The sequence below is a fragment of the Artemia sp. Qi Xiang Cuo genome, chromosome 4 (genome assembly GCF_049724085.1).
Source record: "Artemia sp. Qi Xiang Cuo chromosome 4, ASM4972408v1, whole genome shotgun sequence".
NCBI lineage: Eukaryota > Metazoa > Arthropoda > Branchiopoda > Anostraca > Artemiidae > Artemia > Artemia sp. Qi Xiang Cuo.
Window position 1 is genome coordinate 61,925,941 of NC_142797.1, and position 13,632 is coordinate 61,939,572.

General features: G+C 35.2%; 1 protein-coding gene across 1 annotated transcript in view; it reads left to right on the plus strand.

Moving 5' to 3' along the window:
• Positions 1-2,702: 2,702 nt before the first annotated feature.
• The window catches only part of LOC148953308 (MIT domain-containing protein 1-like), a 97,759-nt gene continuing 86,829 nt past the window's right edge, over positions 2,703-13,632 (plus strand). Inside the window, exon 1 of the mRNA XM_089088475.1 lies at positions 2,703-2,828. The gene's annotated coding sequence lies outside the window, so the exon portion shown is untranslated. The remainder of the gene's footprint in view (positions 2,829-13,632) is intronic.

Genomic DNA, 13,632 nt, shown 5'->3' on the forward strand with positions numbered 1-13,632 from the left:
AACTAACCCCCCTCTCATGCCCATCATTTTCCCAATCACATCCAATCAAAATTTTAATATATTCATTTTGTTCAATATTCAACGTAGTTAAAAGTACTGGAAATTAGGTCTTTGAGGAAGACACCCCCCCCACCGCAAACCCTCAGGGCAAAGGTTTTAAGTTATGCCCGGGGGGTATATTAGGTGTTTATAGAAAGCGCAGTCGTAGAAAATCAGAAAGGGTTCATTCGTTTGGAAATTGAAAGGGCTAGTGCCCTTTTTAATTGTCGAAAGTGGTTGGAAGGCTTGACATTTTTATAGTAAAGATCGATCTGGGTACAATGTATTATTTTTTTTTTTTTTTTAGACCAGGGCACTTCGTATTGAAGGAGTTGTCGTAGGAACCTCGAAAAGGGCTCATTCGATTGAAAATAGAAAGGATTAATGCCCTTTTTAATAGTCGAAAGTAATTGGAGGGTAACTAGTCCACCTCCCACGCCCACCCTCCCATTTATCCATTATGTTTAAAAACTAAATGTTGCCTTAAGATTTAATTGAAATTCACTGTGTTAATGCTAATTCCCAATATAACCTATCTGCAGTATCCTAAGAAGGACTGAGGGTATTATGTTAAAACTTTTGGTGCTTCTTCTGCTCTTAAAATTTAACCAAATCAAAATAGTGTAGGTGTATGCAAGCTATCAAAGAAAGTAAACAGATTTTTCTGCGAATTTAGGTCAATATTTTAGGTCAATTAGAGGAGATATGAAACTAAATTAAACACTACTACTTGTTTCCATATTTTTAAAAGGGTGTATGTTGTTAAAAATTGCTGAAAATTTTTCTCCAGCATACAAAATAGCAGGCCATACTATAAATTCTTAAAAAACGAAAAGATTTAAAGTATCACTGTCTTTTTCCCTGAGAAGACTATGTCAATATAAAACAAACAGAAATTAATTGAAAAAACTTTTTCCACAAAATAAGTTTTTCAAGGAAAAGTAAAGAAGCCTATTAAGCCAACAATGACAAAACATAACATTAAATAATCCATCAAGCGTGAAACTACCACAAATCAGCATCAATTAATAAATGAAACCCAAAACGAACAGAAATTACAATAAATAACCGAGTCAAACTCAAAACGAGCAAACATTATTATGAGTAGGGCTCAAACCCCCTATGCCTTCCCAAGGCCAAAACATAATTTGCACTTTACTGAAAAATATACAAATGAATGAGAATTGTCAATTTAGTATACATATGCTGATATTTAGTAGTCAAAATGTTAATATTATTTGATTTATTAAAGTAATGAAAGTAAAACACATATGTTTTTTTAGTAAAGTACAAATTATGTTCTGACTTTAGGAAGGCATAAAGATCTTGAGCCCTACTTATGTTAATTTCTGGTCGTTTTGAGTTTGACTCGGTTATTTATTGTAATTTCTGTTCGTTTTTGGGTTTCATTTATTTATCGATGCTGATTTGTTGTAGTTTCACGCTTGGTAGATTATTTGATTTTATTTTTTGCTCATTTTTGGTTTAATGGAGTTCTTGACTTTTTTGAAAAAGATATTTTGTTGAAAAAGTTTTTTTTAATTAATTATAAGATATGGTCATTCTTCAAGATTTTTTTCAGTGCATACAAAGCCGCCTTGTCTGATGAAGAATATAATTTAGTTGATGAAATGATGGTACCTTTAAAAGGCAGGAATAGCCTATAACAATATGTTGCATCAAAACCAACTAAATTGGGCTGTAAAATTTGGGTTCGTTCTGGTGTGTCAGAATATATCTACGACTTCGAACCTAACCAGGAAGTAAGGGTCGCACTCAAACTTCCGAACATGGCTTTGGTCGTGATATTGTTATTCGCCATTTTTGTGGTTTGGGAAAGAAGAATGCGAAGGTGTATTTTGACCACTTCTTCACTTCAATCCCTCTCATAGAAGCGTTAGCAAAAGAAACTATTTGCAGTGTCTGTAAACTGTGTGCGAACAGACTTGCAACGCTGCGGACAAACCGGTCGGAGAGAAAGAAATGACAAAGAAGGACAAAAGATCCACCTCATATGCAACGCCAGAGGAAAGCACCACTGTATTGAGGGGGAAAGACAATAACCTTGTTGCCCTCTGCTCTTTTACGCTGGGTACCATCCAGTTACTATTTTAGAGAGATGGAGTCAATCGGAAAAGAAGAATCACTGGAACCAAATCTGACCTTCTGGAATTCAAAGTGTCTGTCACATTGTCGCTTCTGAACAAGGGCATCTTTAGGATGCGCAAAAGTCCTGAGCGTCCAGGTCGTCTCATTTTTCCAAAGGGGATTGTGATTCAGTCAGTCTCAGAGAAATCACGCTGGATGGAATTTCAGGGCATTGACCGTTAAAATCCGAAAAGAAAATGCATCGAGGTTCCACGAGCAGACCAGTAAACGTTTAACATGTTTCGAGTGTAAAAAGTACCAAACTCCTGTTCGCAGTGAATGCCTTCACACGCGTCTGTAATGGGCAACTTCCACGTATGAGAAAACTTTCAAAACTGACAGTTTTAATTTTTTTTTATGTCTTTTTCTTAACAAACATCTGAAATCTTCCCTGTTTTTTGGTCAATGTCTTCAAAATATAATACCGAAAGATTTCGAAATTTGCCTGTGAGAGGTTTAGCAGATACTTTTCTGTCAAAAGTTACGAAAAAAGGCGGAATTTTATAATCCGGCGGCAACCCTGACCTGGAGCGCTTAAAATTAAAAACCTATTAACGTGTATTTAAGAAACAGAAATAACCCAGAATCTGGTCACAAGCCACAAGGTCCTTAAACACTTGAGGTGACCTCAACTCAACAGGGTATGGTAGCCTTTGTATTGTAGAGAGCTGTGTAACAAATAAGAACATTTAGCCTAACCTCGGTTTTGCAGTCAATAATGAATAGCCTAGTAGGCCTAGTCTAAATCATCTTGAATGTAGAATTGATTTGAAAATGACTTGTATAATTCTGGGTAAATTTTTAGATGTTTTGATTAATTTCCTAGGTTGGCTAGGCTACTAGCCTAGGTCAACTGACCATTCAATGTTTCTTGTCATGTTCTTTCCAAATAGCCTATACTAATGGTGGTACATTTTTGTTATTCATATATTGACTTTACAAAGTAAACATACCACTTGATGCCTTTTTATGCTCTTTCCAAATATAATAGCCTAATCATTTTTATCAGAAATGAATTTTACCCCAACCACTATATAGCCTATACCAATTCAGGGTATATATTTGCACATTAGGGGGGGGGGAATAAATTTGATTTCTGAGTTAAATGATAGGTAAGTTTAACCCCCCTCCTAATGTGCAAATATATACCCTGAATTGGTATATATAGGGGTGGGGGTAAAATTCATTTCCCACAAAAATGATTAGCCTATTATATTTAAAAAAGCATCAGCAGTATGTCTACTTTATTTATAAGTTAATAATATGAATATAAAAAAAATTTACCCAAACAGTTTCATTTGTAAATCCCATTTTGATCCCTTAAAGGCAATAGGCCTACCTTGTTCCTTTTTGTTTGCCAGCAGAAGATGTTTACTACAAGTTGTAAAAACTACATAAAAACCATCATAAACTGTAAATATGTAGATTAACAATATATTCAGATAGCTAAGAAATAAACTTACCTCTAGAATCAGAATTTCATCTTGAATCCAAATATGACATTCATTTCCATTGCAAGCTCAATTTTAACCTATCCTATCTAGCCCTATCCAATTATATAGCCTATATTATATTTTTCACATCCATTTATTAGGGTAAAAAACCAGTATCCAATTGAGCAAAATTATGTAAATATAAAACCCTCACATCTTGTTAGCAAAGAGGAATTGAGAAAAATTGTATATATTAATGAATGGTTCTAGGCATTTACCCCCATGGTAAATACCCCCCCCCCCTCGGTGGAAAATAAGGCTTTCCAAATTTGAGAATTTTGTTTGAGTTTTATTTTTTATTTCTGTAGGGGGAGGTATTTTGGTACTTGTGTATTATGCGCCACTCACTCAAGTTTATGCTGTGTAAAATAAAACTTCTGAAAATGCCTGCCAGTGAGTATTTTCTTGGGGGGTAAATGCCAGCCACCATTAATGAATAGCTAAAAATCTAAGCCATGAATTAATATGGTTACTATTAAAATTATTTAAGACCAAACTCTTGAAATTATTAGTTTACTGACTTACCAATAAGGACCTCTTTTTGGAAATACTAATTATCCTGTCTAGATGTATATATCCTTTTAGTCTTCAAGATTTATTTACATTTTAACAGAAAGCTGATTTTCTTCTGATTATAGAAAAGTAACTTTTATTGCTTCCCCAAAAGAGGTAAGATAAGATAAGGTATTTATTTCAAAAAATGGCTATCACAAGCACCAAAGGGCCAAATTTGCATTTTGGGGTCATATAATAAAAAAAGACATAAATAGCTCAACAACTAAAAAACTGGCTAAACAATGCCAAAAACAAAAATATCAGAAAAGCAAAGCCATTCATTAGTCTAACAAAAAGTGTCAAATATAAGAAAGTTAAAAAGGCACAAATTAAAACAAAAACAAAAAAAAAAAATTGAGATAAAAATAATGTTAAAAAGTTTTAAAAGAGATTATATAAAAAGGGGAGGGAACGAAGAGCCAAATGGACACCAGCATGGGTATCACCAGTAAAAAAAAAACAAAAAAAAAAAACTAGTGGTTTATTTGATCAGTAATGAAAAGGACAAAGGGTTTTTCATATCTGGAGGTTAAACAATGGATGGGGGACAAGATAGGGATGGGTTCAGATACAGTACATGGCAGGTGATGTCTGGATGGGGAATGTCTTTTGGGGAAAATGTTTTCCGTGCTAGGGTTTATTATTGCATTTTTTGCAAAACTGAGGCACAGCGTTCCTCTCCTGTGCTGAAGAGTTTCCAGCTTGGCCATTTTTAGAAGGAGTGAATATGGTACCAAAGTTTCTTTAAAAATTATTCTTAGGGCTCCTTTTTGAATAGATTCAATTTTATCTGATTCATCACGGGAGATGCCAGGATGCTAAACTGGACAAGCATATTCAAGATGCAGGCGGACAAAGGAAGTATAAATCCTTAAAGAATGGGAGGGGGGATGTTAAATTTATTCAAGAGCTTAAGGAGAGACATGGACGCATTAGCTCTACAGACAGTATCTTTCACGTGGATATCCCACTTTAAATTAGAAGAAATTGTAACCCCAAGTAATTTAAAGGAAGACAGAGAAATATCTTGGGGGATAGGGTCAAGGAAGGCGGGAATAGATTTCAAGAAATTTATCGTAATTATATTTGATTTAGTGGAATTTACTTTCATATTTAGGTTCTTAGCTTTATCCAAAATGTGGGATAGAATTTCAAGGGGGTCACTTTTAATATTCCTGTGACATACTTTGAGGATCGTCAAGTCATCCACGTATTTCCACCTATGGGGGAACTCCTTACCAATATCATTAATCATGACTAGAAATAAAAGTGGTCCCAATAAGGTTCCTTGAGGAATTCCACAATATATAGGGAGGGGGTTAGAGAAAATATTTTTGTATTTAACAACTTGGGATCTATTTGAAAGAAACGATATAACAATATTTACTAACAGAGGATCAAGTTTAAAGTTAACCAGGAGTGATCGAATTAGGCTGGTGTGGTCAACCAGGTCAAAAGTTTTTTGGAAATCAACTAAGACAAGGTTCAGCCAGACATTTGGTTTATCAAGGTTACTTACGATGGTATGCATTAAGTGCACAAGGTAATGGGTGGTGGAAGTTTTCTTTAAGTTACCAAACTGCTGGGTGTCAATACGCAGACAAATTTTATCCTTAAGCCAGTCCCAGAGGAAACCTTCATAAAGTTTGGAAAAAACAGAAGTGAGCGTAATGGGGCGAATGTTGGCGAAAGTCAGACTGGCGCAATTTTTAGGGACAGGTGTTATAAAACCTTGTTTCCAGCAACTTGGGAATTTACCAAATTTTGTGATGTGGTTGAAAATATTTGATAAAGGCTCAGCAATTTTGTCTGAAAAGGCTTTCCAATTAAGTCCAAAGATTGTCCAAGGGACAAATACTTGATTTTCTAAGCTTAAGAATTTTATTTATAACATCAGAGGGAGAAATAAAGGGGAAGGAAGTTTTGGGAGGAATAGTTGGACTTGAGCCAGTGAAAAGGGGGAGACTTTGCACGATGGAAGCAAGGTACAAGTTCAGATCGTTGGCAGTCTTATTAGGGGGTTCAGGGAGATGAAAATCAATTTTGGAAGGACTTTTTCCACACATTTCTTTAATTTTTCTGTACCATTGCTTGGGCTTGTTAGAATATAGATCTTTGACTTTATTATTATAGTAATTAGAAGCTGCTTTTCTTAATTTTTTCTTTAGGAACTTCCTTAGACTATTAGCCTCAGTAATGCGACCTGCTTTGAAAAAATTGATTTTTTTTCTTATAAGTTTTTTAAAAGACTCAGTAACGTAAAGCTTATCTGTAGAACACGTTTTAAATTTTTTCTCAGGGAAGTGGAATTCATAATTACTCCTCAATAGATTTTGGAGGGACAAAGCCATGTAGTCAACGTCATTTGTTTGATACACAGTGGACCAATTTTCAGTACTAATCCAGGAGCCGAAATTGAAAAGTCTTGAGTCAGTGAGAGGTCTATAAGTGGTTTCAGTTATAGAAAATGACTGTTTAACTTTAGCCAGCGGAGATAGGAAAAGGCTAAAATGGTAACTACCCCCTAGAGGGGGCAGAGTGGAGATGGGTTTGTAAAACTTCGAAAGATTAGTGCAAATTAAATCAAGAGTAGTTTTTTTTTGCCTTTTGTAGTAGGGACATTAACAACCTGTTTTAAATTCAAAGCGTTACATGTAGAATCAAGTCTTAAATTGTTTGTGTCACCCATCAGGAAAATTCCTGCATTTGGGTATTTTGATAGTACAAAGTCAGCACTTGCATGTCATTTTTCGATAAAATTTATTTTGTCAGCAGATTTCTGATTAGGGGAGTAATAAAAACAACAAAGGACAATTAAATTAAAAGGACGCGGCAATACTTTAGGTCAAACACATACCCACATAACTTCATCAAAGGGATTAAGACACGGATTTGGGATTTCACTTGGATATAAATCATTACGGATAAAGAACAGAATTCTGCCACCTTTCTTACCCAGAGGGTGGTTTTCTGGTCTGAGTTTAATAAATTGTTAATCTTTAACACGTGAAAGTTTTGGAGCTTCAACTTAAGTAATAGAAATTAGATCTAATCTATATATTTTTAGAAAGGGTGTATAATTCATTGATTTTTTAAATGTTAAGGCTTTCAGCGTTGTTCAAGAAATGATTGGGGAATCGAAAGCAACTTGTGAAGGTACAGTTTTTACACTTTACTTTTTTTATATCATAGATGCGGTCAGGGGTTCTAGTGGAATTCTTGATGGGGGCTAAACTTGGATAGCAAGAACAAGGGACAGGGGGATCAAATCCATCTTTTTCAAATACATTTGCATTTAATTGAGCAGGTACTAGCGGAGACTCTAAACAGCGGTAACTATTTGAAGTTTTAGAAAATCTGCATGAAGGTGTTAAAAGAGGATCATTCTGCCTGCTTACTTTTAAACCAGAGTCATACTGGTAGGGTAGCCAGGGGGGATAAAGTGCAAGGGAAGGGAGAAAGGTTTCATGGTGACCTGGGAATAAGTCAAGTTGGGAGTGTTCTTTAAATGGGGGGGGTTGGGGGGCAAGATGATGCTGAGGGAGGGAAGTACGGGGGGGGGCCTCTGAGTGGGGCGGGGTTGGGTTTGTTTCGGCAAATAACGGGTGGAGTTCAGAACCGGCTGGTAACTTCTTGGACGCACGGAGACAAAAGGAGTCGAAAGGAAGTGGATTTTTGGGAGGAATATGAGTGAGGGGGGGTTTGGGGATGGTCTGAATTTAGTGAAGTGATTGTGGGGGTTGGACTGACTGGGCACGCATAAGTACTTGGGGCGGAGGATTGTTTCGAGGGATGGATTCCTGTGGTATACTGCTCTGTAACGGGTATGCAGGGGGATAAGACTGAAAGTCGAATGGAACTCGAACAAGGGGAGGGGGGGAGGTCGTGAATACTTTCGGCATCGCTCTAAAAAACGTTGGGTTTTAAACCTGCGCTCCAATCCTGAAGATGCATGAGCAAAAGTACACGACTTATCAATACAATATAAAACAGAACAAAGATCAGCATGGTCAAAAATACACTTATGAGACACACAAACTCCTGAAATAAACTGACTACAAATATGCAGAAACTTGCATTGTTTGCGGAACTTGCAGAAACCACTATCAAAAGGCTTGCAGATTACATTTTCCTTTCTGCTTATTTTTATATTTATTTCACTTTTATCCTTCACTTTCGTAATTTTTTCAAAGATAATACAAATGTCATCGTCTGGTAATGACTTCTCCATAACCTTTTTGTTTAGGTCATTATCACCAGATAATTTATGTGAAAAGCCGGAAGTCACTGGACTATTAACGAACTCAAGGACGTCATCAGTAGTCATACTACACATAGGTATTTGTAAGCTCTCATGGGATACTCTGCAATTAATGCTGGACTCAGATAATTGAGTCCCTAGGGTGATAATAAGTGCTACGTTGTTTTTTAAATCCTTTTGTAATTTGGTGATTTTCAATTTAAGAGTCACCTGATTGCTCTCTAGACTGCAGAGTTCATCCTCCGTAAGGAGGCGTTGTGAATTATGGGAGTTGATAATTTCATTAAATTTTTGAATTTCAAGATCACGTTCCTGGAGTATATCGTTAACAATTTTTTGGTCATTGAGAAAAATTTCAACTTGTTTTTTCAAATCTTCTATGGTTACTTCATGCTCCGAATTCTTCTCTAACTGGGAATTATATTTAGGTCAGAGATGTTTCAGCTGTTTGATGGGTTTAACACAGTCAAAACAAGGGGGGATTTGGGACGTTTGATTTTTTTAAATTGGTTTTGGGGTTGATGTTTTAGAGGCAGACTTGGGCATAAAGCGTGGTCCAGAGACAGGGGGTAGAGAAAGTGGTGTTAAAGGTGGTGCGGGGTCCTCATTCAAAGAACGGGGGGACTGGCAGTTTAAACAAAACTGTACCGGGAGTAAAACACGATATATTTGAAATACCAAAATAAAGTTCCTTCTTTAATTCGGACTCCCATAATTAAGCTAAATCTAGTTTCAAAAATGAAAAAGTCTTTAATCAGCAAAGAAAAGAAATTGCAGTCTTTGGATTTCGCTAAGACAGTGAGCAATAAGAAAAGTGCTACGCACAATATTTTTAAGGAAGTGTAAACGATAAGAACCGTGTGAAAGCCTAAATCATCAAAAATATTTAAGACGTATTACTGGACGAGGGTTCGCGTCCTTGGGCCACGTAAGCCAATGGCAGGCAGTCCCTATAGCGCAGGACGAAAGAACTGCGTTTGGGAGTGGGGAAAATGTGTTTTTAATTTTAATGTTAAGTGAGATCTAAAAGAGTTCGTACCGCAAATAATCTCGGTCACCATTTATTGTCTTTGAAGTGACCCATTGCTGTACAACTAAGCATGTAAGTTTAATAAATCTATTGTCTTTTTATAAGTGTTCGTTTCTCTTGTATGTCTGTATTTAGCCTAGCCAAATGATAGCTAATTAGTTTGCAAATCTCCAAAGGCACATAAAAATCTTTTATCGCTACAAATGGCGCGTGTCGAAAATTGGAGGAAAACTGCGAACTAGTTAGGCTATTTAAACTTTTTAATTTAAATTTAATTATTGGAGAGATAGAGACGTGTAAGTAAATTGATTAGGCCTATAACCGCTAGGCTACGATAGGAAACCCCTTATATCTCATAGGAGATAATAGAGTCCCCCAAAATAGGTTAAGTAAAATAATAAATTTATTTTAAGTTGATATAAACGCAAAAAAAAAAATTATTGAAATATTGTATATTGAAACAGAAATGGCTTTGTCAAAACAGGAAGGTAAATGGACTTCGCTTTTAGCGGCGCTCGAATTAGCAAAACTTCAAGCAGCTTTGCTTGAACTTTGGCTATTAGAAATAAATTTGTATCCCCTCAAAGAGTTGGGTACAATAAAAAAAATGGAGAAAAGGCTCAATGAAGAATTGTAAAATGAGAAAAAAAAAGTATCCAGTTTTTAACAAGTAGAAGCAAGTGTATAATTAGTAGTCTTCTTAGTGTTAGTAATAAATGCAAAGTAGTAGTGCCGTATATTACTAAATAATAAAGTATTTGTACCGTGAATTGAAAGATTTAAATAAAAGATAATACGTAAAGAAAAACAAAACCTAGCTGGATCGATGAAACGTTGGTAGAAACAGAAGAATTTTAGGCATAATAGTAGCAAATGGGGTCTGTTATATTCCACCCCTGTTTCTTTTCCTTTCAGATAAATGACCTATTTTCGTTTCTTTAATTACATTTGTGACCCTTTTGGAAGAATACAAGTAAGGTATTTTCTACAAACTGTGTAGTATTTTCCGTAACCCAGGCAGGGTAGGAATCGAGCTACACGGCGCCGTCATTATTATATTGACAGGGAGGGTTATTACCTCCAAGGAGAGAGTAGAAATTTTCTAGCCGTAACCCAAGGCGGGTACATTTGGCTTTAGAAAGTGGCCATTTGACCACTCGATCGCGTTACCATACCCTGGGACAGGGTATACTGTAAATAGGGTAGTACCAAACCCGATATTTGCAGAACCGTTGGGGTAAGAGCGGGAATCTCACTAACATTAGGGCCGACAAGGGGTTCTCCCATTCGAGTAAGTGGCATAGCAATCTTTTTGCGTCATTCGAGTAAGTGGCATAACAATCTCTTTGTGTCATTCGAGTAAGTGGCATAGCAATCTTTTGCGTCATTTTTTGCCTTTAAAATTAGTGACCCTGCACATACACCCCAATAAATGGTGCCAGCAGTAGCTAGCACTACGAACATTGGCGGCAGCGGCATAAGCACACATGCTAGAAAGCTTAGCAAAAGTCGCTGAAGGAAGCAAAAAAAGAAGAGTTGTTACCCAGCTGTGACTGGAACTCTGCATAAGGCGAGAAATTCGGCGAAAGAAACCATTAATCACAGAAAATTGAGGCATAGGGATAGGTATTAAAAGGGTCTCCTTTACCTACACAGAGGACCTTCATCTGAATAATGGTGATAGAGAAAATTCAAATTCTGAATTAGCTCCGCAAAATGAGCGAACAAGAAAATTTGGATTTTGAACCATGACTGCTTTAGAGCCATGTAGATGTAAAACAAGCCAGTGTTCATGCTTGTTTACAAAGAATTATTAAAAATATATGAATGTATTTTTATTGGGTCGAGTGTCATTTGTATTGCTGGGGTCGACTCTCCTCGCACACGTTAGGTCCCCTAGTGGATAAATATAAGAGTTATTCGTGCTTATTAATTTTATGGGTTATTTGTAATGATGGCAAATATCAGACTTAACTTAATACTTTTCTTATAAACAGATACCATTCAGCATAATTAAGAAAGGTCGTCAAAAGTCTGCCCATTGTTCTTAAAAACTGCTTATTTGAAAATGTCAGTTTTCTTTTTATGTTGTTCTATTTATTTAAGAGCGAGAGAGAATGAGCATATGTAGGTTTTATTTTTGTAACTAGACATAAGACATACCTTAGTACTTCAGTTTAATTAAATCTACGTTCAATGTTTTGTTACAACAAGCATCCTTGATTGCTATACTTTGCGCACCTTAGACTAAATTAGTCTATGTTATTAAGGATTTGATTAAGATTAGATGTCTTATTTTTGTTAGTGTTATTTCTATGCCCTTTCAAAGGATAATAGAAGGGTTGGAACATAAAATAACCAAAGGTAGTACGCTCGTGGTCTACCGAAAAAGAGAACGGGCTTGGCCCACCTACGGGGGTTAACCCCGGGTAGGACAAATAGCCAATGTTGATTTGTCGTTAATTTTTTGTTTAAACAATCGGTAGAACGGGATATTTCTCAGTCATTCAATTTTAAGAAATTAGTATTTTTATGACAATTAGGGCCAATCAAAACAATATTTAAAGGTTGAATAGAAACTTCTGTGAGCTAAGTTTTCGTTTTTTGGATCAGAATGCTTTGAAAGAGAAACAGAGAGTTTACTTTCTTATAGCTCCGAGGCAAAAGAAAAAAAAAAAAAAGAAGAGAAAAGTGTTTTAATTCCATTAGTTTATATCTATGACGTATACAATAGCAGAGAGATCACTGTTCTATAGTTCTTTGACAAAAATGTTCTTTAATTTCATGGGTTTATCTATGAAATATCTTGTGCTCTAATTTCTGTGACATATTTTCGCAAGTCAGTCACGTTATACTTTACCTATACTGACTCAGGTCCCCTCGGATTTTCTATGAAAATTCGACCCAGGTCCAAACAAAAATTGATGTCATCAAAAACAAAACAAAATTTTTTTTACTTATCGTTTAATTTCTACCAATAAGAAGACTGCAAGGTGATGACGGTGATATCTTTACTAATGGTTTTATACATGGATTAAGTCGAGGCGAAATCTCCTCTCTACAACGAGCATAAGAGTTTTCTAAGATGTAGAATCCCTGCTGAAATTGCCTTCCACGTGAAGATTAAAAAAAAAAATTTTAATCAAAAATAAATCAAATATGCCTAACTTGACTTAAAAATTCGATAATCTGACACTATTCATAGCTAGAGCTTGATCTGAATCGTGTTTCGGTCTATTTTTAGGTTTTTAGTGTTTAACCATCCTTTTTTACTTGCCGTTTTTTTCATTTTTCTTGCTTAAAATATCAGTCAATTTCTTATTTAATTATTCTAATAATCAATTCGTACTCAATTTTTTACTTTAATTATTTATTAAAATATAATTTCTCAATAAGTTATTAATTAAAATTCAATTATCTCAATTAAACTAATTAGAACCTGATAATTTATTTAAGTTAGACTAGGGCTTATGTTTAACTTGAAAAGACTGTGCTTAATTTAGTGAAAAACGTTTATTTTTGTCAATTTTTTTCCCCCGTTTCCCCCTTTTTTAGTTTATGCGAAATTTATTTGAGCAACATGTATATTAAATTATCCAATTCTGATATAGTGACTACCAAAAAGATTTCCTCTTGAAACCTATATTTCTTCAACCCCGTTATACCCGTACAAATTTCAGCCAGTTTTCAGTATATTTTGATAGAGCGAATTTGTTTTTATTAGCTGAAGTAAACACGACTAATTCGGAGCGTCTGGTATTTTAAAAAGAAGTTTAGTTTTTAAACTATGAAATTCAGTAGGCTATACCCTTATATCTGGCAGCTTTATAAAATCAAAAAAACAAAAAAAACTACCAGTACAGAAGCGTCTAATTATATGAAATATTTTATCTTAGTGCAGATTATAATTATTTTAGGCCTACACATTGCTGAGTAATGTGTTTCTTACTCTAGTAATATATGTACCAATAGCAAACTATTGGAAACTATAACAAAACAACCTATTTGTACGTTTATATGTAGAATTTCACGGCGGATGTGGAATTATATCTCAATAATAATATGTAAAATTATAAAACCATTTGATCATGTACGATATATGAATT